The sequence below is a fragment of the Tamandua tetradactyla genome, chromosome 3 (assembly GCF_023851605.1).
Source record: "Tamandua tetradactyla isolate mTamTet1 chromosome 3, mTamTet1.pri, whole genome shotgun sequence".
NCBI lineage: Eukaryota > Metazoa > Chordata > Mammalia > Pilosa > Myrmecophagidae > Tamandua > Tamandua tetradactyla.
Genome location: NC_135329.1, coordinates 199571291 through 199596784, shown reverse-complemented (window position 1 = coordinate 199596784; position 25494 = coordinate 199571291).

Below are 25494 nucleotides of genomic sequence, written 5' to 3'. Positions count from 1 at the left end.
TCTTCTTCAATTTTTTTGAAGAGTTTGAGCAGGACTGGTACTAATTCTTGAGTATTTGGTAGAATTCATATGTGAAGCCATCTGGTCCTGGATTTTTCTTTTTGGGGAGCTTCTTACTGACTGATTCAATTTCTTTATTTGTGATTGGTTTGTTGAGGTCATCTATTCCTTCTCGAGTCAATGTTGGTTGTTCATGCCTTTCTAGGAAGTTGTCCATTTCATCTGCATTGTCTGGTTTATTGGCATAAAGTTGTTCATAGTATCCTCTCATTACCTTCCTTAATTCTGTGGGGTCAGTAGGGGCCCCCCTTTCCATTTCTGATTTTATTTATTTGCATCATTTCTCTTCTTTTTTTTTGTCAACCTTGCTAAGGGTCCATCAATCTGATTGATTTTCTCATAGAACCAACTTCTGGTTTTGTTGATTTTCTCAATTGTTTTTATGCTCTCAGTTTCATTTATTTCTGTTCTAATCTTCATCATTTCTTTCCTTTTGCTTGCTTTGGGGTTAGTTTTCTGTTCTTTCTCTAGTTCTTCCAAGTTAATTCCTCAATTTTTGCTCTTTTTTCTTTTTTGAGAAAGGCATTTAGGGCAACAAACTTCCCTCTTAGTACTACCTTTGTGCATTCCATATTTTGATATGTTGTATTTTCATTTTCATTTGCCTCATGATATTTACTGATTTCTCTTGTAATTTCTTCCTTGACCCACTGGTTGTTTAAGAGTGTGTCATTGACCCTCCATATATTTGTTAATTTTCTGGTCCTCTGCCTATTATTGATTTCTAACTTTATTCCTTTATGATCCAAGAAAGTGTTTTGTATGATTTCAATCTTTTTAAATGTATTAAGACTTGCTTTGTGACCTAGCATATGGTCTAACCTTGGGAATGAACCATGAGCACTTGAGAAAAAGGTATATCCTGCTGTTGTGGGGTGTAGTGTTCTATAAATATCTGTTAAATCTAGTTCATTTATTGTATTATTCAAATTCTCTGTTTCTTTATTGATCCTCTGTCCAAATGTTCTGTTCATTGATGAGAGTGGGGAATTGAAGTCTCCAACTATTATGGTAGATGTGTCTATTTCTCTTTTCAGTGTTTGCCTCACGTATTTTGGAGCACTCTGGCTTACTGCATAAATATTTATAATTGTTATGTCTTCTTGTTGAATTGTTCCTTTTATTAATACATAGTGTTCTTCTTTGTCTCTTTTAATTTTTTTACATTTGAAGTCTAATTTATTGGATATTAGTATAGCTACTCCTGCTCTTTTCTGATTGTTGTTTGCATGAAATATCTTTTCCCAACCTTTCACTTTCAACCTATGTTTATCCTTAGGTTGAAGATGTGTCTCCTGTAGACAGCATATAGATGGGTCCTGTTTTTTAAATCCTTTCTGCTAGTCTGTGTCTTTTGATTAGGGAGTTTAACCCATTAACATTTAGTGTTTTTACTGTATGGGCAGTACTTTCTTCTACCATTTTGTCTTTTGGATTTTACATGTCATATCTAATTTTTCTTCTTTTTACCTTTACTGATAGTCTTCATTTCTACACTCTCCTCCACACTTCTCTCTCTTGTCTTTTCCTATCTGTCTCTAGTGCTCCCTTTAGTATTTCTTGCAAAGTCAATCTCTTGGTCATAAATTCTCTCTGACTTTTTGTCTGAAAATGTTTTAATTTCCCCCTCATTTTTGAAGGACAATTTTTCTGGATATAGAATTCTTGGTTGGCAGTTTTTCTCATTTAGTATCTTAAATATATCATACCACTGTCTTCTTGCTTCCATGGTTTCTGCTGAGAAATCTAGACGTAGTCTTATTGGGCTTCCTTTGTATGTGATAGATTGTGTTTCCCTTGCTGCTTTCAAAATTCTCTTTCTCTTTGACATCTGACATTGTGATTAGTAAGTGCCTTGGAGTCCATGTATTTGGATCTATTCTGTTTGGGGTACACTGCACTTCTTGGATCTGTAATTTTAAGTCTTTCATAAGAGATGGGAAATTTTCAGTGATAATTTCCTCCATTAGTTTTTCTCCTCCTTTTCCCTTCTCTTCTCCTTCTGGGACACCCACAACACATATATTCATACACTTCATGTTGTCATTCAATTCCCTGAGTCTCTGCTCATATTTTCCCATTCTTTTCCCTATATTTTGTTTTGCTTGTCAAATTTCAGATGTTCCATCCTCTGGTTCACTAATCCTGTATTCTGCCTCTTGAAATATATCATTGTAGGTTTCCATTTTTTTTTTCATCTTTTCTACTGTGCCTTTCATTCCCATAAGTTATGTGATTTGTTTTTTCAGACTTTCGATTTCTTCTTTTTGTTCATCCTTTGATTTCTTTATATCCTTCCTCAATTTGTTGATTTTTGATGAGGTTTTCCATGTCTGTTCGAACATCTTGAATTAATTGTTTCAACTCCTTTATCTCATTTGAATTGTTGGTTAGTTCCTTTGACTGGGCCATATCTTCAATATTCCGAGTATGATTCATTATTTTTTGCTGGCATCTAGATATTTAATTTCCTTAATTAGTTTATTCTGGAGATTGTTTTCACTTTTTTACCTAGGATTTTCTTGCTGGATGAGTTTGTTTTCTATCTGTTCTTTAACATTCAGTTCCGCTTACTCTAGACCTCTAGCTTAGGTTTTTTTTAACAGATCAGAAATTTTCAGTTCTTGTTTTCTTGTTTCTCGCCCTGCCTATATGGTACCTCTTTTTTTTCCTTTATGAGAGTCTGCTTAGGTAGTATAGACCCCAGTCAGATTTTCCCTGACCAGACTGGCCTCCTCTCATAAGGAAAGAGTCACTTTTATCAGTTCTCCCTGAGGGTGAGATCCAACAGGTTGAAAGACTTACCTATGAAGCCTCTAGACTCTGTATTTTTCCTTTCCTGCTCAGTATGTGGCTTTGTCTGCCTGCAGGTCCTACCAGAATAAAGCGATGCAGTACTTTTAACTCCAGCAGACCGTCCCTGCTGGGAGCATGGTTTAGAGAGAGGAGAGGTTGTAGTCTGGCTTTAATTGCATCAATTTTCCAGACCCTGGCATCTGAATTCCTTGAGGGAGAGATTCCACCTGAGCTGGGCCCCACCCCTCTCCTGGGGAAGGCATAGTCTCCAGGGGATTACTTTCTTTCACCTGGCCAGCCTCTTTGTCTCTCAGGCAAGCTTAATTCTGCCCTTACCTGGGGCAACTGGAAACTGAGAAGCAGTTCTGGGTGGGATCACAGCAGACTAGTGTATACTGTGTGTCCGGTCACTGATGTGGCCCTAGCAGTTGTTCTGTACTGTTCCTGGCTATTTACTGGAATAAAATCCACACCTCACTAAGCTGCCCTCTTGGACCTCTGGTCTCAATAAATATTTATTTTTTTATCATCACAATCGATTTTTTTTCTTTTTTGTGAAAAATAATGTATATGCAAAAAAGCAATAAATTTCAAAGCACAGCACAACAATTAGTTGTAAAACATTTCAGTATTTGGCATGGGTTACAATTCCACCATTTTAGGTTTTTACTTGTAGCTGCTCTAAGATACTGGAGACTAAAAGAGATAGCAATTTAATGATTCAGCAATCATATTCATTTGTTAAATCCTATCTTTTCTGTGTAACTCCACCATCTTTGATCTTTCTATCCCTCTCTTTAGGGGTGTTTGGACTATTCTAAGTTTTTCAGATTGGAAGGGCCTGGCAATAATATGGGGTTGGGAGATGAAACTATCTATATTCTGGAGAGGCTGGGCTCTCTAGGTTTTAGGACTTATCTAGTCCAGGGACCCATCTGGAGGTTGTAGGTTTCTGGAAAGTTACACTAGTGCATGGAACCTTTGTGGAATCTTATATATTGCCCTAAGTGTTTTTTAGAATTGGCTGGAATTGCCCTGGTTGGAGTTTGCCAAGTTATGATAGGTAGCAATGTCTAACCGAAGCTTACGTAAGAGCAACCTCCAGAGTAGCCTCTCAACTCTATTTGAACTCATTCTGCCACTGATACTTTGGTAGTTACACTTCTTTTCCCCCTTTTGGTCAGGATGGAATTGTTGATCCCACAGTGCCAGGGCTGGACTCATCTCTGGGAGTCATCTCCCTTGCAGCCAGGGAGACTTTACCCCCTGGATGTAGTGTCCCATTTAGGGAGGAGGGCAGTGATTTCACTCACAGAGTTGGAATTAGAGAGAGTGAGGCCACATCTGAGCAACAGAAGTGGCCCTCTAGAAGTAACTCTTAGGCATACCTAGAGGTAGTCTAATCTTCTCCACTACCTACATAAGCTTCACAAGAGTAAGCCTCAAGATCAAGGGCTTGGTCTATTTATTTGGGTGTTAGGTGGCAACCTTCTAATTATTATGTTCATAAGGATTTCTAACTTTGTTTTGAGACTGGGAGGTAGTGTGTAGATGGTAGTGTGACCTCCATACCTCCATGCCTGGGCTTGTATCCCAGCTCTCCTTTCTATCATCGGGAAGAATTTTCCATTAAAATGTCCATTGATATTTATACTCTGCATATTGACTGAGTTCTTTTATGGTCTGTGTGTGCCGAATGTTTTTAAACAATATTGCATTTAGTCTTTTCAAAAAAACAAAAATAAACCCACCCTGTTTGTCTTCATAAACCTGGATATCAATGGCACAATTATAATGAATTATATGATGATTTTTCAGCCACATTGCAATCAGAGCTGGTGAAAGTAGATAACTGAAAATTAATAAATGTACATTTTGAAATATTATTATTTCAAATTACCATATTTATTTATGATAAAAAACTTTAAATGCTAATTTTGCAACAGGTTGTTAAATTTGTAGCTTGTATCAGGGATTGTGAGGTATTCTTTCATATAGGTCTTGACACATTTTTTAGAAAATGTTTAAGTCTTGTTTATAAATATTAAGCAGATTAGACTTGTATGAATTTGAACCATTTGATAATGTATTGGGTAGAAGAGAGGGAGAAATCTTCACATATTCTTCAGATCTCAAATTTGCAAAAGGCAGTAGACTAAGGAAGTTTAACAAAAAAAGAAATCTAATGTTTTATGTGTTAAAATGTATTAACTAAGGATAGTACACAATTAAGTACCCAATTGTGTTAAAATGCAATTGTACATTTAGGAAAATTCTCCCTAGTTGCCAAATTGTTTCTGTATTCTATAATCATATTAATTACTTTTTAACCTCCCTGTTTAAAGTATTTGTCCACATCCTAATAAGTTCCGTGAAGGGTTCTAATTAAGTGCATAGTGCTGGACTATTTTACACCTATTACTTAAGTCTCAAAACCAAGTCACAACAGGTCACGGGGGTAGTTCCATCTCAGCAAATAAAATATCATTACAGAATTTATCTGAATGTTTGCAATTAGTGTCTAGAAATCAAATATTGAAAAAGAACAAAGAAGACAGTATTTGTACTTCAAGTAAGTCTCAAAGCCTAGTTAATTATTTTTTCTGGCATCAGGGTCTTATTAGAATTCATTTAATGGAAAGTTGTGTTTAAAAACACTTCTCAATATATTGTTCTAAGCGTCTCTGGTGAAGTGAAGGAAAATTGGGTCATTACTTAGAGCCGATTGGTGATTTCAGCAACATTAATTTAAAAGTTGTAGTGTTGAAGAACTAGAGTATCAAAGAGTGTAAATATTTATTCATTAACTTATTAATTTAATCATTTAACTAATTCCTTCATATTACTAGATGCAGCTCCAGTGTAGGCAGAACACTAAGAATACAGCAAAGAACAAAACAGATGAACACTTGCTCCTCTGTACATTACATTACACTATAGTTAATGAAACAGTGAAATGGCTAGTTGAAGCTTTGGTATCCAGGGATTATTGATAGTCTATATGGACCTGTAATTAAAAATTCCAATGTCTTTTGGGCAATATAAAGGGTTTTAGAAGAAAGAAAAGTCCATTTTCCAGGGAAGCTTCAGTTCATTAGAGATGACTCCTTAGTTGGGTTTTAGTGGGGGAGAAATTAGTAGGATGTGAAGATGGTTAGAGAAAGACCAGTTAGATTGGTTGGTGAAGAAGCTATAGTTCCAAGAGCTACTGATAAGGGACCAGGTAAATGGTGGAATTAGTTGTCACCTGTTGAGGCAGGGTCCATACAGTTTGTGTGGGAGAAAATATTCAGATGGGGGAGGAGGGAGTTTCTGTGCTCCACGCTTGTGCTGGTTAGAAAGGATGTATGTGCCCTAGAAAAGCCATGTTTTAATCAAAATCCCATTTTGTAAAGGCAGAATAATCGCTATTCAATACTGTATATTTGAATCTGTTATTAGATCATCTCCCTGGAGATGTAACCCAATCAAGAGTGGTTGTTAAGCTGAATTAGGGGAGATGTGTCTCCACCCATTTGGGAGGGTCTTGATTAGTTTTGGGAGTCCTATAAAAGAGGAAACATTTTGGAGAATGGAGAGATTCTGGGAGAGCAGAACATAGCCATGAGAAGCAGAGAGCCCACCAGCCAGTGACCTTTGGAAACGAAGAAGGAAAACACCTCCCAGGGAACTTCATGAAAGGAATCCAAGAGAGAAAGCTAGCAGATGATACCATGTTTGCCACATACCTTTCCAGATGAGAGAAAAACCCTGACCTTGTTCACCATGTGCCTTTTCACTTAAGAGAGAGACCCTGAACTTCAGCAGCCTTCTTGAACCAAGGTATCTTTCCATGGATGCCTTAGATTGGACATTTCTATAGACTTGCTTTAATTGGGACAATTTCTTGGCCTTAGAACTGTAAACTAGCAACTTATTAAATTCTTCTTTTTAAAAGCCATTCTATTTCTGATATATTGCATTCCGGCAGCTAGCAAACTAGAAGAACCCTATACTCCTCCTGTCTGAAGAGGTGATGAGACTGAAGAGGAACTAGTTATTGTCCTTAGTAGGTCAGTGAGATCAGCTGGTTTTATCATGATAGGGAGAGCTAGGAAAGCTTGACATTTTAGGTGTAATCTCATATTTGATCAAATCAGATGAATCAATCATTTAGCTCAGGTTTCTCTGACCTCTGAACCAGTTCCTTTTCTCATATCCTCTTATGGATATGAGTAAATCCCAACTGAAAAGGGCTAAGTGTAGAAGCGAAAGAGGAGGAATAGTTCTGTTTCTTCTCTTAGGTGACTTGTGTGAAAAATGGACCAAGACTCATGTTACCATTCTGGAATGTTCTAGAAGGCAAGATCTTCTAGCTTTCACTTCCTTTTCCACTCATCTCTGTTTTAAACATGGTCAATGTCTTGGGCAGACATAGGAGAAGGAATTTTTCCTTTAGTAAGAATGTGAAATCATACTATCGGATTTTCCTTGTTAACCAAGAGTGAACATAAAACCTAATAGCAAAATATTCCTTGTTTTTGCCTGAAAAAGATGAATGCCCTTTTTTTCAATTTCTTTTTTATCTGAGTTGTTGAAGTCCACATACATTTTAGTGATCAACATTTGAACTTTTAAGATGGATTTAGATTTGGCACACATTTGCTTTTAAAGGATGATTACTTGAGTAATCCAATATAGATTAATTGGGTTAATTTCTGTTTTTTTTTCCGTTAATTAATAAAAAAAAACAGAAAGTAAGGACAGGAAATCGTGGGTGAACTGAAAAGTAGACAGACAGGCTTTAAAGCGGAGACAGACCTCCAACAGTCTGAAAAGGAGAAAGCACAGCTGGAAAGTCCAAACATCCTTAATGGTGCTCAGACTCCAGGCTGAAGAGAAAGTCCTGAGCCTACTCTTAAAACATGTGAGGTTAATAGTGTAGTCAAGCAAGCTAATGATGCAATAAACCCCAGATCTAGAAGAAGAAATTAGATCGACTCAGCTCCCATTATAGTAGCCCGACACAAGAAAGAGTGTGCTATTTTCTCTCTTCCTCATTCCTTCCTTTGGAAGCAGCCATTATGTCCATCCTCTGGGCCACCACATTTTCTTCAAATATCTCATAAATTTGTTTCCTCTCCTGTGACATTCCATACCACACTCAGAGAAAGAACTTTGAAATTGGAAAATGCTATGCTAATAAAAGTATGTTTTTTTATGAATAATTTCTGTATCAATATTTCTATGACAAAGTACTTATTCAAAATGCCCATTTCTCTAACTTATCAATGAAAGCCATGTTAATGTCTGTATTAGTTAGGGCTCTCCAGAGAAACAGAATCAACAAGAAATATTCATAAATACAAAATTTATAAAAGTGTCTCACATAACCTTGGGAATGTAGAATCCAAATCTGGAGGGCAGGCTGTGAAGCTGGCAATTCTGATGGAGGGTCTGGATGAACTCCATGGGAGAGACTTACTGGCTGAAGCAGGAAGAGAACCTGTCTCTTCTGAATCCTCCTTGAAAGGCTTCCAGTGATTAGATTGAGCATCATTCATTAAAGAAGACACTCCCCTTGGCTGATTACAAATGGCAGCAGCTGTGGATGTAGCCAAGGTGCTCATGATTTAATTCTCTGGCATTCCTCATAGCAAAAGGCCAGCACTTGCCCAACCAGACAAACAGGTACCACAACCTAGGCAAGTTGACACATGAACCTGACCGTGACAATGTCCTAGAATCTAATTTGGAAAAAAACTCAAGAGAAATTACATCCTGTTCTCTAATTCTGCCAGACGCAGTCAAATATACCAAAAACAAAAACAAAAACAAAAAAACAACCAGGATATATATTTTTAGGAAATTTAACTTATTAAACATAGATTAACCACTTCTCTAACATCACTATGAGCGCAGAGTATATCTGGTCATTCAAAGATAAATAAGACATGGTCTTTGCTCTCAGGCTCATCGGCCAATTTTCAAATTTGCTGTTTTTTTGTTTTAATTTTGGTATGCTGTATGGCAGCGGTCCATTTCATTCTTTTGTCTATTTTTGCCATTAGATAGTTTAACATTTTTATAATGGTTATTTAAAAGTATCCATCTTATAATTCTAACATCTGAACTATCTTTGGGTCTGTTTCTGTTCATTATTTCCTCTCTTGACCATGGATAACATTTGCTTTCTTCTTTGTATCTTGTAATTTTTTTATTGTGTATAATTTGTATAAAATAACAGTAAATATTGAAATAAATATTTTCCTCTAGAAGTGTGAGAATGAAATATATCAGAAATGGATTGGCTTTTACAATGGGGATTTATTAGTTTGCAAATTTAGAGTTCTAAGGCAATCAAACATCCAAATTAAGGGATCAAGAGGAAGATATCTTCTCTGAAGAAAGGCTGCTGGCACCCAGGGTTCCTCATGGGAAGGCACATGGCTGGCATCTGTTGGTCCTTTACTCTTGGGTCCCCTTGCTTTCAGCTTTTGATTCCAATAGTTTTCTCTCTGTGGATCCTCTCTTATCATCTCTGGGGTGTTTCTCTCTAAGCTTTCTCCAAATGTCTCTACCTTTTATCCGCTCATAGAGAACTCCAGTAAAGGATTAAGAACTACTTTGAATGGGCTGGATCACATCTCAACTGAAACATCCTAATCAAAAACTCTCACGCATGGTAGGTCTGCCCTCACAAAGATGGATTAAAAGAACATGGCCTTTTCTGGGGTACATCTTAAAAACAGCTTCAAATCAGCACACATGTCCTTTACTGCTTAAGTGTCTGGACAGAATGGGACTTTGTAAACTGGGTTCATTGATCTAACTTTATTTCACTTGGTTTCAATGATTTGTCTGTGAATAGCATAATAAATGACTGTTTAAGAATTTTATATACACCATATAACTCTTAATAGGAAATGGTATAGAAATTTGTACTTATAGAAGTGATGTCAAATACAGTTACTGTATTTGGCTCAAAAAAGGCTATAGTCCTGTAACATTTATTATTTTAAGTATTCCTACAGGCATTTATACATTACAGCTCTGTAGTGTCTACATTTAAGAAGCTTTTCATTTCCTACACCTGGAGTTTACAGGCAAACTCTTATCTACATCTTTCCTATGTCCAAAAGATCAAGCATGTTCTTTGTCAAGAATCAGATCACAATAATGCATTTTATATGGATTCTTTTACATTTATTTTTCACTTCCTTCAAAGTTATACACACATGTAATTTAAAAAGTCAAATATTTCCAAAAAGTTATAAACCCACCCTTATCTAGGACCTGCTTCCTAGAAACAACCAGCTTCAACTTTTTTAGATATTTCTTCTATTTGTCTTCATATTTCTAAATATCATATTTACTTTGCTATTTCTTGATTTTTTTTTACTTCTACATGTTATCTACTACATTGTATATTGGTAAATAACAAGGACTCAGAAGCAAAACCTCCTGAGTACAAATACAGGTTCTGCTGAATACCTGGCTGGGTTGTCTTGGACAATGTACTTAACCTCACTGTGCTTGAATTACTTCGTCTGAAAATTAAATGCTCTTCTTTTGAAGAAGAGTGTCTACATAGAAAGTGCCCTGTGAGACAACATCACCCTGATGTTGTAGAGGGTTGAAGAGTGTGGCCTGGACCATCCTGAGTTCCTGGTTCATAGCCTTAAAAGAAGATAGGGTGCTTTTACAAAAGACCAATACTGGGCAGTGCCACTCAAGGGTTCCCAGGAGTGCCTGTTCCCCAGATTCTTGAAAGAAGGAGCTATAAAAGCTGAACAAGCAAGAATATCTGGGGGCTCTGAAATTAGGGAATGGAGAAACCCTCTTTGGACAAGGGAGAGTGCTGCAGTGGCCGACAACTCCCAGAGCCCAAAAAGGAAGGGAAAAAGAAAAAGAATCTGGAGCTCAGGATCATTCCCCATGGGATGCTGAAATGAGAGTCATTCCAGCTGTGTTTGTTGAGTGCTCACTCTGCTGCAGGGCTCTCAGGTGGCTGAGAGCTTGGATTGTGGAGCAGACTACCTGGATTGGAATCCCGCTGCTGGGCTAGGTGGTCTCAGTTCAGTTATTTTACCTCTGGCTCTAATTTCCTTATCAGTAATATAGGGAGACTAGTGTTGTAGTGAAGAGTAAATGAGTTAATAAACATTTAAAGTGCTTTGAACAGTGCCTGCCGCATACTCAATGTCCTGCAAATATCACTTATTTTTATGTGCCAGACTGGCCAGAAGATTGGAAATTTAAAGACTGAGAAAGCTCAGAGGCAAGGAGCTCAGAGGCTTCCTCTCTGGCTGGTACAGTCTGAAAACCTCGTCAAGGCGAGGCCCACATCAGGCAGATCCCAGACCTGGTTGCCAGCCCTGCCTCATGAGTGGCGTTTGAAAAGCTCAAGTTGCATGTTAGGGTTTCACATATGACTCTTTTTTCTCTAGTTCTTGGCTGGCCTTTGGTAACTGCGCCCTTTCTTTGGGATCAGAACACCATGTAATGGGTGTGCTTGGGGAGTGCCACAGATGTGGATAAGCTACAATTTGGACAAGCCTGTGAAGTTGCGTGGAAAATTTGGAAGTTACAAATTTTAAGTAGCTGAAAAATGCCTGAGACCACTTGATCCAATCCCCTGCCTGTTGCATTTGACCCTGAGACCTGGTGAGGGCAGTGCCTTGACCACTCAAGTCCAAGGGAAGACAGAGGCAAGGAGAACCCAGACATCCTCACTGAGATGCCTGGGATTTTAGAATCAAAAAAGGCACGGGTGAGTACGTGGACCACAACTTACTGATTTTATAGATGATAAAACTGAGGCCCAGGGAGGTTGAAAGCAATTCATTACCCGCCTAACTGCCTAGCTCCACTGAATTTGAACAGATTTCCTTGCCTATTAAGTTGATTTGAAGGGGTGGCAATCAAATATACCTATACACTTAATAAAGTTCTTAAGAAGGGACCAGTATACAAAGAACATTTTCCCACTTAATTATTTTCATTTTCTTCAGACAGGAGGGAAAAAAAAAGTTCTTACTGGTAGCCATTACTCAAAATGAACACAGGGTGTCTCCACTGCCGTGCTTTGTTCTGAACTTCCTGCCATCTTCCTTGAAAGTGATGAAAGGCAAATTCTCATAATGCTACTAGAATCTGGCCTTTAAAATGCGGGAAGGGGATAGACGATGTTTACTTACTGATCTGGGAACTTTATTTCATCCGAGATAAAATCTGAGCCAATATTCAGAGTCTCATTTTGCCTGGAGATGGAGGTTTCACAGGAGAGGACTTTGTAGGCAAAAGTTTAAAGCTCATTAAGTGAGAGTAATAACAAACGTTGGACACTCCCAATATCCACATTCCAAGGCAGTGACTTCTTGTCTACCTCAGGGAAGCTTGGGTAAGTGAACCTGAGACAGGTGACACCGTTTAAATGGGATCCAAAGAGAAAGGAGCAGGAGAGAGCCGAAGGAGTGATCTTTTAATCATGAGAACTAATGAGACTTGGATGCCATTTTGCACAGAAAGCTAAAAAAAGAGGTTCTTTTGATATAAAGCCCAACTCTTTATCAGAACTCACAAGGTCCATTTCATCTCTGAGACCTTCTCCAGTAGCTTGCATCTTGCTCTCTCTGTGCTATAGGCCCACCTGCCTTCATCCAGCTCCCCCAAGCACTCAGCGCTCCCCCTCCCCATCCTCTTCACCTGACTGGTTCCCTCTCAACCTTTGGGTTAAATGCCTTTCCCTCAGAGAGTCTCACCCTGCACCCCTCATCTAAATAGATAACCCATTAGTCTCTGTCACTGACCCCTGGTTTTATCCATTATAGAACTTATTATAATTTCCAATTATACCATTTTTGCTTGTGTTCTGGCTCATTGTTGGTCTCTCCACTAGACTACAAGCTCACCTGGGGCATGCACTATCTGTTTCATTCACTGGTGCCTACACACCTAGCACAGTGTCCTGCATGCAGTGGGGACTTAATATAGGATTGCTAATTGGGCTTAATAAATGGTGAATGGATGTGGCATGTGTGAATATGTAAGTGGCTCTAGGAATCTTCATAATCGGTGACTTCTCTAATTATCTGTATTAAAAAGTGAGGTGCAGGTACCCCGAATTGCTAAAAACATCTTGAGGAAAAAAAACGAAGCTGGAGGTCTCGCGATGCCTGACTTTAAGGCATATTATGAAGCCACAGTGGTCAAAACAGCATGGTATTGGCATAAAGATAGATATATCGACCAATGGAATCGAATAGAGTGCTCAGATATAGACCCTCTCATCTATGGACATTTGATCTTTGATAAGGCAGTCAAGCCAACTCACCTGGGACAGAACAGTCTCTTCAATAAATGGTGCCTAGAGAACTGGATATCCATATGCAAAAGAATGAAAGAAGACCCATCTCTCACACCCTATACAAAAGTTAACTCAAAATGGATCAAAGATCTAAACATTAGGTCTAAGACCATAAAACAGTTAGAGGAAAATGTTGGGAGATATCTTATGGATCTTACAACTGGAGGTGGTTTTATGGACCTTAAACCTAAAGCAAGAACACTGAAGAAGGAAATAAATAAATGGGAGCTTCTCAAAATTAAACACTTTTGTGCATCAGAGAACTTCATCAAGAAAGTAGAAAGACAGCCTACACAATGGGAGACAATATTTGGAAATGACATATCAGATAAGGGTCTAGTATCCAGAATTTATAAAGAGATTATTCAACTCAACAACAAAAAGACAGCCAACCCAATTACAAAATGGGAAAAAGACTTAAACAGACACCTACCAGAAGAAGAAATACGGATGGCCAAGAGGCACATGAAGAGATGCTCAATGTCCCTGGCCATTAGAGAAATGCAAATCAAAACCACAATGAGATATCATCTCACACCCACCAGAATGGCCATTATCAACAAAACAGAAAATGACAAGTGCTGGAGAGGATGCGGAGAAAGAGGCACACTTATTCACTGTTGGTGGGAATGTCAAAGGGTGCAACCACTGTGGAAGGCAGTTTGGCGGTTCCTCAAAAAGCTGAATATAGAATTGCCATACGACCCAGCAATACCATTGCTAGGTATCTACTCAAAGGACTTAAGGGCAAAGACACAAACGGACATTTGCACACCAATGTTTATAGCAGCGTTATTTACAATTGCAAAGAGATGGAAACAGCCAAAATCTCCATCAACAGAAGAGTGGCTAAACAAACTGTGGTATATACATACGATGGAATATTATGCAGCTTTAAGACAAGATAAACTTGTGAACCATGTAATAACATGGATGGACCTAGAGAATATTATGCTGAGTGAATCCAGCCAAAAACTAAAGGACAAATACTGTATGGTCCCACTGTTGTGAACGGACATTCGAGAATAAACTTGAAATATGTCATTGGTAACAGAGTTCAGCAGGAGTTAGAAACAGGGTAAGACAATGGGTAATTGAAGCTGAAGGGATACAGATTGTGCAACAGGACTAGATACAAAAACTCAAAAATGGACAGCACAATAATACCTAATTGTAAAGTAATCATGTTAAAATACTGAATGAAGCTGCATCTGAGCTATAGGGTTTTTTTTTTGTTTTTGTTTGCTTGTTGGTTTGTTTGTTGTTGTTGTTTTTTACTATTACTACTACTTTTATTTCTTTTCTTTACATTGACATTTTATATCTTTTTCTGTTGTGTTGCTAGTTCCTCTAAACTGATGCAAATGTACTAAGAAACAATGATCATGCATCTATGTGATGATGTTAAGAATTACTGAGTGCATATGTAGAATGGTATGATTTCTAAATGTTGTGTTAATTTCTTTTTTTTCTTTCCGTTAATAAAAAAAAAAAAAAAAAAAAAAAAAAAAAAAAAAAAAAAAAAGTGAGGTGCAAGGGTAGTTCAGTGGTAGATTTTCGCTTGCCATGTGGGACACCCAGGTTTGATTCCCAGCCCCTGCACTTCCCCGAAAAACAAACAAATGAAAAACCAACCAATCTAAAATTCAGCAAAAGGTGCCATAATAACGGGATACTCACGTGGAAAAAGAATGAAATGTGACCCCACCATACAGCATCCCCGCCCTCCCCCCCCCCCCCCCCCCAAATAGTGCTGTATATACTCTGCCTAGAATCTCAGATTCTCTACTCAGGCAGGTCTCAGGGTTCACCTTTGATTGAAGAAATGAGTCTGAAACAAGTAACTGAGTGTGTGGGACTGAACTGAACTGAAAAATATCTGGATATGGGGCCTTCAGAACACGAAGGCAGAGCTCGGAACTCAAACTCCTCTGTGGTCTCGGGGGAGAAGCAGTCAGCGTGAGAGCTTGGTTTTTACCTAGACAACGAATCACAAACTTCAGTACAACGAGAAGAACAGCTAACTCTTATAAATGCTTGCTATGTACCAGGCACCTAGCTGAACACTTTTCAGGTATTATTATTGTAGTTAATTCTCACAACAAAACTATGCAATGGGTACTAATGTTGTCTCCACTTACAGGTGAATATACCAAGGCTGCAGAGCTAATAAGTGGAGGCTAGGACTAAAGCCAAAGCCTGCTCTTGGAGCAGGCACTCACAACCGCTTCCCTACAAGCCTTTGATCTCCCAAGCATGCGTGTCTGTGGGGAGGGCTTGGATAAGCATGTCTTCAGCATGTTCCGCCAGTGATTCTGTACACACCAAATGTTGAGGTCTGCTGGCTCTGGTAAGAGGGAATCAGAGTTCTCATGGCTCCCTCTGGCATCAGCAGGACTTTTTCCATGGGTGTAGGAGTTCTCTTCTACTCAGTGGGGCACTGAACCCTATTAGTGTGGGGCAATTGACTACATGCCTCCAGCTGGAGGAGGAAGGATGAACCCTGTGTGCAGGGCAGGGAACCCTCTTTAAAATCTCGCCCAGAAAGACCTTGAAAGTTTTGGTCAGAAAAAATACAGCTGAATGAGTCAGGAATGAATGGGAGAAGAATTAGAAAAAAAAAAAGTTCGAAGTCTGGATAAAACACGCGGGAGGAGGTGAGATAACAGTAATGGAAAGACAGCGGGCTTCAGAGGCATCGTTTTAGTTTCCTAGGCTAAGCAAATGCCATGAAATGGGTAGGACGAGGCAATGGGAATTTATTTGCTCGTGGTTTGGAGGCTAAACGAAAACCCAAATCAAAGGCATCATCAAGCAATGCTTCCTGAAGACTGGTCACCCTGATCCTCAGCTCCTCTGTCACATACATGGCAAGGCACATGGCAGCATCTCTGGGTCTCTCCCTTCCTTCTGAGGTTCCGTTCGTGTCCACACTCTTGTTTCCTGTGACTTACTCCTTCTCGGTCTGAATTTCATTCTACTTATAAAGGAGTCCTGTAATAGGATTAAGACCCATCCTGACTGGGGTGGGTCACACCTTAACTGAAGTAACCTCATCCAAAGGTTCTACTTACAAAGGGTTCACGCTCACAGGAAGGGGTTACATTTAAGAACATGTTTTTCTGGGGGTATGTACAGTGTCAGACCTCCACAGGCTGGGTGATCCAAGTTTGAATTCCAGCACATTTTACTGGTAAAATGATCTTGACAAGTTGTTTACTGATGCTGAGCCTCAGTTTCCTATAAAATGGGGATAATGGGACATCTGGAACAATCCCAGGACTTTTAAAAATGTGACTACATAAGATAGGAGTGTGATGGGAAAACATGTGGTTTAAGAAAATGGAGAAAGGGCAGGATGAGTCTGCACAGAAAACTTCCACTGTTGAATATGTTCCTGGCAATTGTTTCACTTATCCTATATGACTAGATTAAAAGGGCAAAGTGTTTGTTTAGAGATAAGATAAGGAGCCAGTTCCTATTAGGTATTAACACAGTTTTTAGAATACTGGCTTATAGTAGAACAGCCAATGTTTGACTGGATATTTATGATGGTATAATACTGTAGGAACAGAAATTAGAAATTAGAAATCATGAGAAGAGAAAAGATTCTCATAACTCTGTGGATGTGGGAGACAACCTCCTGATATTTTCTCAGGTAACAATCTCCACTTTAGGAGAGCCAATATGCATTCATGTTACCCTTAAAAGAATCTTGAGGTCATCTAGTCACCCCTGCTTGCCTGTGCAGATTATTATTGCACTTAGTTCTTGAGTTTCACATGAAGATCTAAGTGTGTTTTGCACTGCTGGAGACAAACTTGGTGGAGTTATGAAGCACCCATGCTATCCCACTGTGCTCTCTTCATTTATTCTGCTTCTAAGAAGGCAACTTTAACATACCTTGGAAAAGATATTTTGATCAGTGAGTGTGCAAGGCAGCCTTTCATCAAGTTAATACTAATTAAAATTTATTATTAATAACAACAACAATTATAGTTCATGGAGTACTGACTAATTCTCCAGCATCTTTATGAGGCATAGGAATCATTATCTCCATATTAAAGATGAGGAAACTGAGGTAGAATGAGGTTAAGCATCTTGCCCAATGTCACATGGCTGATAAGAGGAAAGGCTGGACCAGAATTCAGGGTATCTAACTGCAGAGCCCATGTTCTTCCACATGACATTCCTTTCCTCCTGGGGGTAAAATAATCCCAGTGCTCAGCATAGGTTCATTGCCCCACATTATGCAGGGCAGGAGGAGCTCTCAACCCTTTCCCTGTCCCAGCTCACTTGAGACCTAGGTCATTCTGTTTGCTCCCTATCTCATTCCCCAACCCCTGCCCTGGGTTTTGAGACACTGACCTTGAGGTTCAGTCCCTTGCCTAAGATATTCATTTATCTAAGGAATCTGCATTTATGCTCAGCCTAAGATATTCATTTATCTAAGGAATCTGCATTTATGCTTAGCCTACACATGACTACAGGCTTACATGGACAATTCATCCAAAAACTACAAACCAAAGATGGTTGTGCATTAGGAGCACCTGGGCTAAAGAAACCCTGACTGATGCTGAAATTTAAATATAAACCAAGGAGTTCAGTATATGCTATGGGTGGCTGGCAATGTACGATGCCAGTATGGCACTGAACTTCTGGCCAAACTGAAGGCCTCTTAGGTGATGACACTCTCTCCTCCCACACCTGGTCCCTGAACATCACATCTGCCGCTTGGGCGACTCATCAGCATCATGTACAACACCTGCTGGAGTTAAAGGCCACCGGATCCTACCAGCAGCCACAAGAGGTTCCTGGAATGCGGTAACTGTATTTAGGACGTAAGGAATTTCAAAGCAGGGTGGAAGTGAATAGTGAGGAAATGATAGCAAAAATCCAATAGAGCAGTGGGATATGGCAGTCAGGATTGATGCCAATCCTTTTAAACCAAGACCCAGAGTGGGCAAGGCAAGTCTAGAAATCCTAACTGTAGGAACAAATCAAAGTCTGGTTCTTACACGTGACCATGCTCTGATAGCTTCAAATGCCCTAAATCTTACAGAGCACCGATTACTCTGACATATGCTGCATTTTAAATATAACCATAATGCCAGCCAGCATCTAAGGTGCTATCTGCCTTCCATTTTCTTTCTTCTTTGTGGTGTAGCAGTGATAACCATCAGCATACTTTGTTGAGGTAACTTGTAGGCAATATTTTGACCAGACTGACGAGATGAGAAACCCAGGAGCTGCTCTCCTCCTTGTTCCGCTTGCCTTTAGTTCAGTTAGTCTTTAACCAGATTACATTCTGGCCGAGTTCTCTTCTGAAAGAAAGACCTTGTTCGCTTCCTGACAAATCTTGTTTGATCACACCAAGAAAGTCATATCATTTGCAGATGTCAAAGATTATTATTAAGAAATTGATAGCCATTGTGACTAGAATTAATAAATTATATATGTGAATATGGCTAAAGGGGGAAACTTTTAGGTTGTATATATGCTATAGAATAAAAATTAAAAATAAAACATAAGACAATACAACATGAACAGTGAACCCAAATGTAGAAACTATGGATTGTAGTTAACAGAATTATAATAATATTCTTTAATCAATTGTAACAATGCAAAGTGTTAGTGATGGCAGGGGGGAGGGTATATGGGAAATCTGTATTTTCAGCATGATTATTCTGTAAACCAACAACTTCTTCCATGAAAAAAAAATATATCTATTTATATATATATAAAGAATTCAGTAGCTATCAGGAAGTGTTTTGCAAATTCATATACATGCAAAAACGGACCCTGACTTTTGAATGTGCACCCTTTTATTATGCTGAAGACAATGCAGCATATAGTGTGATAAAATAACAATATGAATAGTACTAATTAGTATATAGGTCATCTTGATAAAAATATAGAGAAAACTGTAAAGGTAGCTGTCTTGTTCTTTACATTTTTAGGGGTTTGCTGTGCCTACAACAGTCCTTCAGTATCTCCACACAAGCCACTTGAGGTTGTTAGCTCAGATCACTTTGGGTGATATTTGCAGAGCTATATATATATTAAGTCAATTTGTGGTCTCTAGAGAATGGACATAATTAACTTGTGGATGGGCCCAAAGGGCATGGGATCCAGGACTTTCCAGAAGAGAGAGGGACCTCCTCAAGCTATCCACTATGGAAAACATAGTTGTGATCCTTCAGGAAACTTGAGTCATCTGTCTTGCTGGCTTTCCCACCTTCCCTAAGGATCTGCTGGCTCTGGAGTTGGCGGCCCTCTCTGCATCACCCTCTCCTGCTTGAAAAAATCATGCTGTAAACACATTTGTCTATGTAGAAATGGAAACGACTTGAGAGTTTGAGTACTGCTTTCCTTGGTGGCTTATTTAGACAAGGGATAAAGACCATAAAGGAGCTGAATCTAAAGTCACTGAATCTTTGTTTCCATCGAGGATTTGTGTGTGTGTGTGCACACACGTGTGCATGCGTGTATGAATTAAGTCACATATGCTCTGAAATTCTTGGCCAAGTTTACCCGTTTCCTTTGAAACCTCAAAAGTACATTTAAAGTCCCACCCGACTGAGCATCTAGTTGTTTCAGCAATTCCTCTTGTCAATTCTGTACCTCTGCCCTGAGGCCAAATCCCTCTCAAATTAATCTCGTGTGAGCACAGCTTTGTTCCAGCCGCACACTAACCCCCTGTACTGCACTCCCTTCCCACATCCTCATCCTAGCTCAAAAACCTTCAATAGATCCTCATTGCCTACAAAGTGAAATGTAAAGTGTTTGACTGGTGTCAGCAATTGGCCCATAAACCTCACCCTGGGTCTGATAATGCTTAGAGGTTCCGAAGCTGAGGGGGATTGGACAAAGGTAAAAGGACACAGCCAGTGGAATGGAAGAAGAGTTGAGAGAGTTCCGGGAGGTCAAGTCAACAGTGTTTCCTGGAGGAGGTGGTGGGCAGCTTGGGCAAATGCTGCTTATGGATGGAGTGAGATGAGCACTGAATGCCACCCTTCAGATTTGGCAATATAAGCTCATTAGGGATTCTGATAAAAGTGGTTTGGTGGAGTGGTGGGGGCAAAGACTAATAGGAGTGGGTTGAGGAGAGTGGAACGAGAGATACCAAGAGATTTAGGTAGGCAGCTGCTGGAGCCATTTACCACAAAGGGGAGCAGAGCCATGGGGTGGTGGCTAGAAGGGACGGAGGTCAAAGTAAAGTTTATTTTATTTTAAAGCTGGCAGATATTACTGCATGTTTAAACACTGATGGGGATGACCCCGGAGGAGGGAGGAAATGATGCTGAAGAAAAGGGTGGCAATTGCAGGAACTTGCCTAGGTGACAGAGGATGGGACCTTGTATCCAAGTGAAGCCTTGGGAACAGACAGACAGACAGTCCATCCATTATAGAACTGACGACGTGGCAAGGGGGGAGATGTGGGAGAGATGCCAGAAGGCTGGAACACTGAGGCTTCTAGGATGATGTTGTCTTTTGATTGCTTCTATCTTCTCAGGGAAATAACAAGCTGAGATGGAAGGAAGCGGAGGAGGTGTTGAAATTTGAGGAAAGGAATGAAGGTGGAAAACAGTCCTCCAGGAGAGGGGAGAAGGTTTGCTGGGGCAATGCAATGAGATTGCCAATTAGCTCAGAGGGCTTATTATATTTGTGGTCAGGAATATGACGTAAGAGCAGCCAATACAGCTGGACGTTTCTTCCAGCCCCATTCAGCTGGGGATTTTTTTATATTTAAATTTGTTCTTTTTTTTTTGGAGTAAGCAGGCAGGTTCACAAGTAAGAAGACATGCAGGCACACTCCCAAGTAAAGAAGGATGGAGGATGAGAGGCCTGAAATTTATTCTTAAGAGTAATATGGGTTGTTCATTACTGGTGGGAATGTGGTAAAATAGGGACTCTCATACTGGTGTAAAATGATATATATTAAAATATTCATTCCTTAAGTCAGTAATTTGAATTTTATGGATTTATCTTGATGTAACCAGAAGCTTGGACACATATTTCATGTAAAGGATTTAGAGGACTTCCATTGTAGTATTTAAAAAACAACTTAATTTCAGTTTTTAGTTAAAAGGACAGAGATATCAAAAACTTTTTTTTATTCAGTTACAAGGAAATAGATTATTAGAATAGATTATGAAGCTCAAGGATGGACATGTGCATCCTTAAAGAATCATGTTTTTTTTAATAACTATAAATTGTTATTTGGAAATTCTCACAATATAACACTCAGAAAAAAAATCCATTATGACCAGCACATATCATCTCTCACATGAAATACTGGAAAGGCCTCTTACATTTCCCTGTATCCTTTCTGTACCACCACCCATTTTTCACGCTGCAGCAAATAGGATTGTGAATGACCATCTTTAAAAGATGATTTTGTCACTACTCTGCTTTAAGTCTTAAATGATTTCCTATTTTGGGGGCTCATATTCTGAATCTTTAAGGAGACTCCAAGGTGCTGTGGCACACCCCCATTCCTGTACCCAGGCCTTCTGATTCCTCTGAAATCCTGCTCTTTCCCCTGCAGCACAAAGCCATTTGCCCAGGCACGCTTTACCTGGGCTTCAGTTGTTCTCCTCACCTGGCTTCTGCTCCAGGCCAGCTTTATGGTTTGTGGTAGTTAGATTCAGTTGTCAACTTGGCCAGGTGAAGGCACCTAGTTTGTTGCTGCAGACATGAACCAATGACATGTGAACCTCATCTATTGCTGATTACATCTGCAGTCGGCTAGGAGGTGTGCCTGTTTGACTTTATTGGCTGGTGCTTAAATGAGAGAGCGCAACGCAGCACAACCCAAGCAGCTTGGCATATCTCATCTCAGCACTGGCAGCTCAGCTTAGCCCAGCCAGGCCTTTGGAGATGCAGAAAGGAATCACCCTGGGAAAGTTGTTGGAACCCAGAGGCCTGGAGAGAAGGCCAGCAGAGATTACCCTGTGCCTTCCCACGTAAGAAAGAATCTCAGATGAAAGTTAACTGCCTTTCCTCTGAAGAACTAACAAAAATAAACCCTCTTTTATTAAAAGCCAATCCCTCTCTGGTGTGTTGCATTCCGGCAGCTAGCAAACTAGAACATGGTTACTCTTCCCTCACCCCACCCTCAGGGAAACCTGCCAAGATTAGGATATCTTGGTCACACATGACAACCCAAACTGGTTCAGGTCACCGCCAAGTATACAGTCAGCTACAGGTTTGACTATGGCCTCAAACAGTGTCACCAGGACCTGCTAGTTTCTCCCTTTCTGACCCCATTTCCTCGGTGTTGGCTCCACCTTTAAGGAAGAGCATTCATCCTGGGTGTGAGATGGCTGCAGCCACTCCAGCTCCATCACTGATGTTCAAAACTGGAGCTGACTTACTTCTCCAAGAGGCTTCCAAAGAAACAGTCTCAGAATTTAGACTTATTGACTTAGAATACTAGCCTCTGGCGTGTGCCTGCTCTAGAATCCTTGTTACTGTGGGAAAGCAATATTCTGATTGGCCAGGACTGGGCCATGGGCCACCCTGAAGCTGAGAGTTTATGGATGGGTTGGATCCCAAAACCCAATCAGGGGGCACGGAGAGGCAAACAATAAATGCCTGCTAGGAATTTTTAAACTGCATGTTTGCATTGCCCCTTATACTTTCCCTTCATAATCTCTGTGATCATCATACCTTTAGGTATGTTATTATTGTTTAATACATGTCTTCCTCTAATACTATGCAGTCACCTTGGGAGGGACTGTGTTTCCTTTTTTTCACTGTTCTGTGCCCAATACCCACCACAGTTCTTGTCACAGAGAAGCTCAAGAAATATTTGCTTCATAATTATATTCCTAAGTGAGAAAAAGCAAGGTGCAGAACAGCAGGCAGAACAACATTTTCTGGAAGTTACATTTTATAACAAAAACAAAAAACAATGTGTATGGTAGGATTCTAATCCTTGTTTTCAAAAAGTAAATCTCTCTTACTCCCCTCCTCTGTCTCTACAGAAAAATTTAAAAGGAAATATACTAAATATAATAGTGGATATTTGTTGATGGTAGAACTAAATGGTGGGTTTTTAAAATAATACTCCTCTGTATTTTCCAAATCTATAATGAATTGATATTCTTTTGTAATCTAAAATTTTCTGAAAATGTTCCTTAAAAGATGTATTGCATGTGGGTTCTTCCATTTGGAATTAAAAAAACACCATTCTGAAAATAAAATGGGTGTCGTGAGGGTAATAAATCCTTAGAGTAAAAGCCCTCACCACGATGAAAGGAATTACTGAAAAATGCAGAAAGGACCACTGGAGATGCTGATTGCTTAAGATCCGGGAGCAGGACAGGACATTGGAAAGCTGAGCCAGGTTTCATTCAAATACATGTGCTGCTGGGAAGGTATTGGTTGCAATTTATTTTTTTAACCTGTAGCTTGATCTCCCCTGATTTACAGTAGAAAATTAATGTCTTGGTTTATGGACTAATATCATTTTAATCTATTATCATGTCCCTAATTTGCTCTTCTTTCCCCTGTGGGCCTGATGGTCTTTACTGCATTCCCTCTGTATCTTTTGCTACTATGTATTTATGAAATGATCTAACAAGTGAAACTCACAAATCCAGTTGACCAAGTACCAGGGCCTTATATTGTGAGTAAATAAATACACACAGAATCCTGCGCACCAGCCCAGAGTCGACCTAATCTGAAACACATGACATTGTGCTCTGTGGCTTCTTTCTGTGACAGCTTTTCAATCTAAAGCCCCTTTCAGGATCTGACCAGGAAGCCCTTCTTTGCAGTGGAACATCTGGAGCTAGAGGGGCTCTGAGTGCTCCCTGGGGTTGGTCTGACCTTTGGTGGACCTGTTGGGGAGCCAGGGGGTTGAAAATGAGCAAAGACAAGATAGGGAAGTCAAGATTTAAAAATGCAAGTTATTCTGCTGCAACAAATGGGAGTCTGAATAAACACAGCCTAACACCCACAAGGTGTGTCCTCAGTGAGGCTGCCAGGTGTGGGGCTTCAGGAGAAATCAGTTCGAGCCACGGTGCCCTGAGTACAGGCTTAGCTCTGAGCCTGCCTTAGCCACACAGCCTCCGGGCCAGGGCTCTCAGCTATCCAATAGGTATAGAGCCCCTGTCTCCAGTTGTCTTGAGGTACTGATAAAGTAACCTATGTGATGATAAAATAACCCTGTAAACTGCCCTGTTTAAGATGGAGTGAGGAGTGAAAAACTGGAGACAAGGAGGAGGGAAGGAGCACTAGAGGGCAAAACTCCTGTGGGAACTGCCTCTGACCGTTTCAGCAATGTGGGAAGAGGAGGCAAAGATGTTAATATATTTAATGTAAACCTTCTAAGGAAACCCTCCTCACCAGGGGCCACACTAAGGGAACTTTCTTGCACTTAAATCTTCTATTTATCTGTCATGGCAAGAATGCTGAGATTTCTTTTGCTGCAAGTCTCACCTTCAGTAACCCATCTTTTCCCTACCGCAATTAGGAATAACACCCTCAAAACAGGAAGCTAAGTGTACTTTTCCTAGGATCAGCAAGGTGTGTGGGACAAAGGTGGGCTCTGCTCTGGAGTTAGATGGGAAACAGGACAGGCAGGAAAGTTAGACTCCAGTTGGGGAAAACCCACTCTGGGTGGAGAATTCAGGAAGTTAGAAAGCTGTTCTTTGGAATTCACATGGAACTGTGGATTATCTTTCAGGATGTAAAATTAACCTTTAGCCTGGGTTTAGCTGTCAAATGGTCCTTTCTAAACCCTCTCAGCAGGTGCCACATCATCAGAGGTGAAAGCTGCAGAAGGCATGTAAAGCAGCTGAAAATCACAGACGAGTGGAAGCAGTAGAGCTTTTGGGGAACTTGTAGGTTGGAGGCTTCTGCTCCCTCGGGTCTTTTTAGTTTACTTGATGCCTTATCTTAGGCAAGATTCATTGCCTTCTGCTTGTTGTCCACCTCTCAGATCTCCTTAACTCAACTCCAGCAGAAGAGGCCTCCTTTGGGGTCCTTCAAGAAAGAAAACTCCATTTCCCCCCCTTCCAAGCCCCAGCTTCTCATCTCCAGGTCTCATATAACTGTCCCAGGTACAACCTTCCTGGGGCCACCCCGCTAAATAAATGAAGCTTTTCCTGTACCTATCACAGCAAACTGCTTCCTGCCTTCTTACTTTGTAATTACGATTTTGCTTTATTATTATTATTATTATTATTTGTGCTTCACAGGGGACTGTAAGGTCCTGGAGAAAGACTGTTTGTTCCCAGCTGGCACACAGCAAGCAGTGATATATATTTGTAGAACGA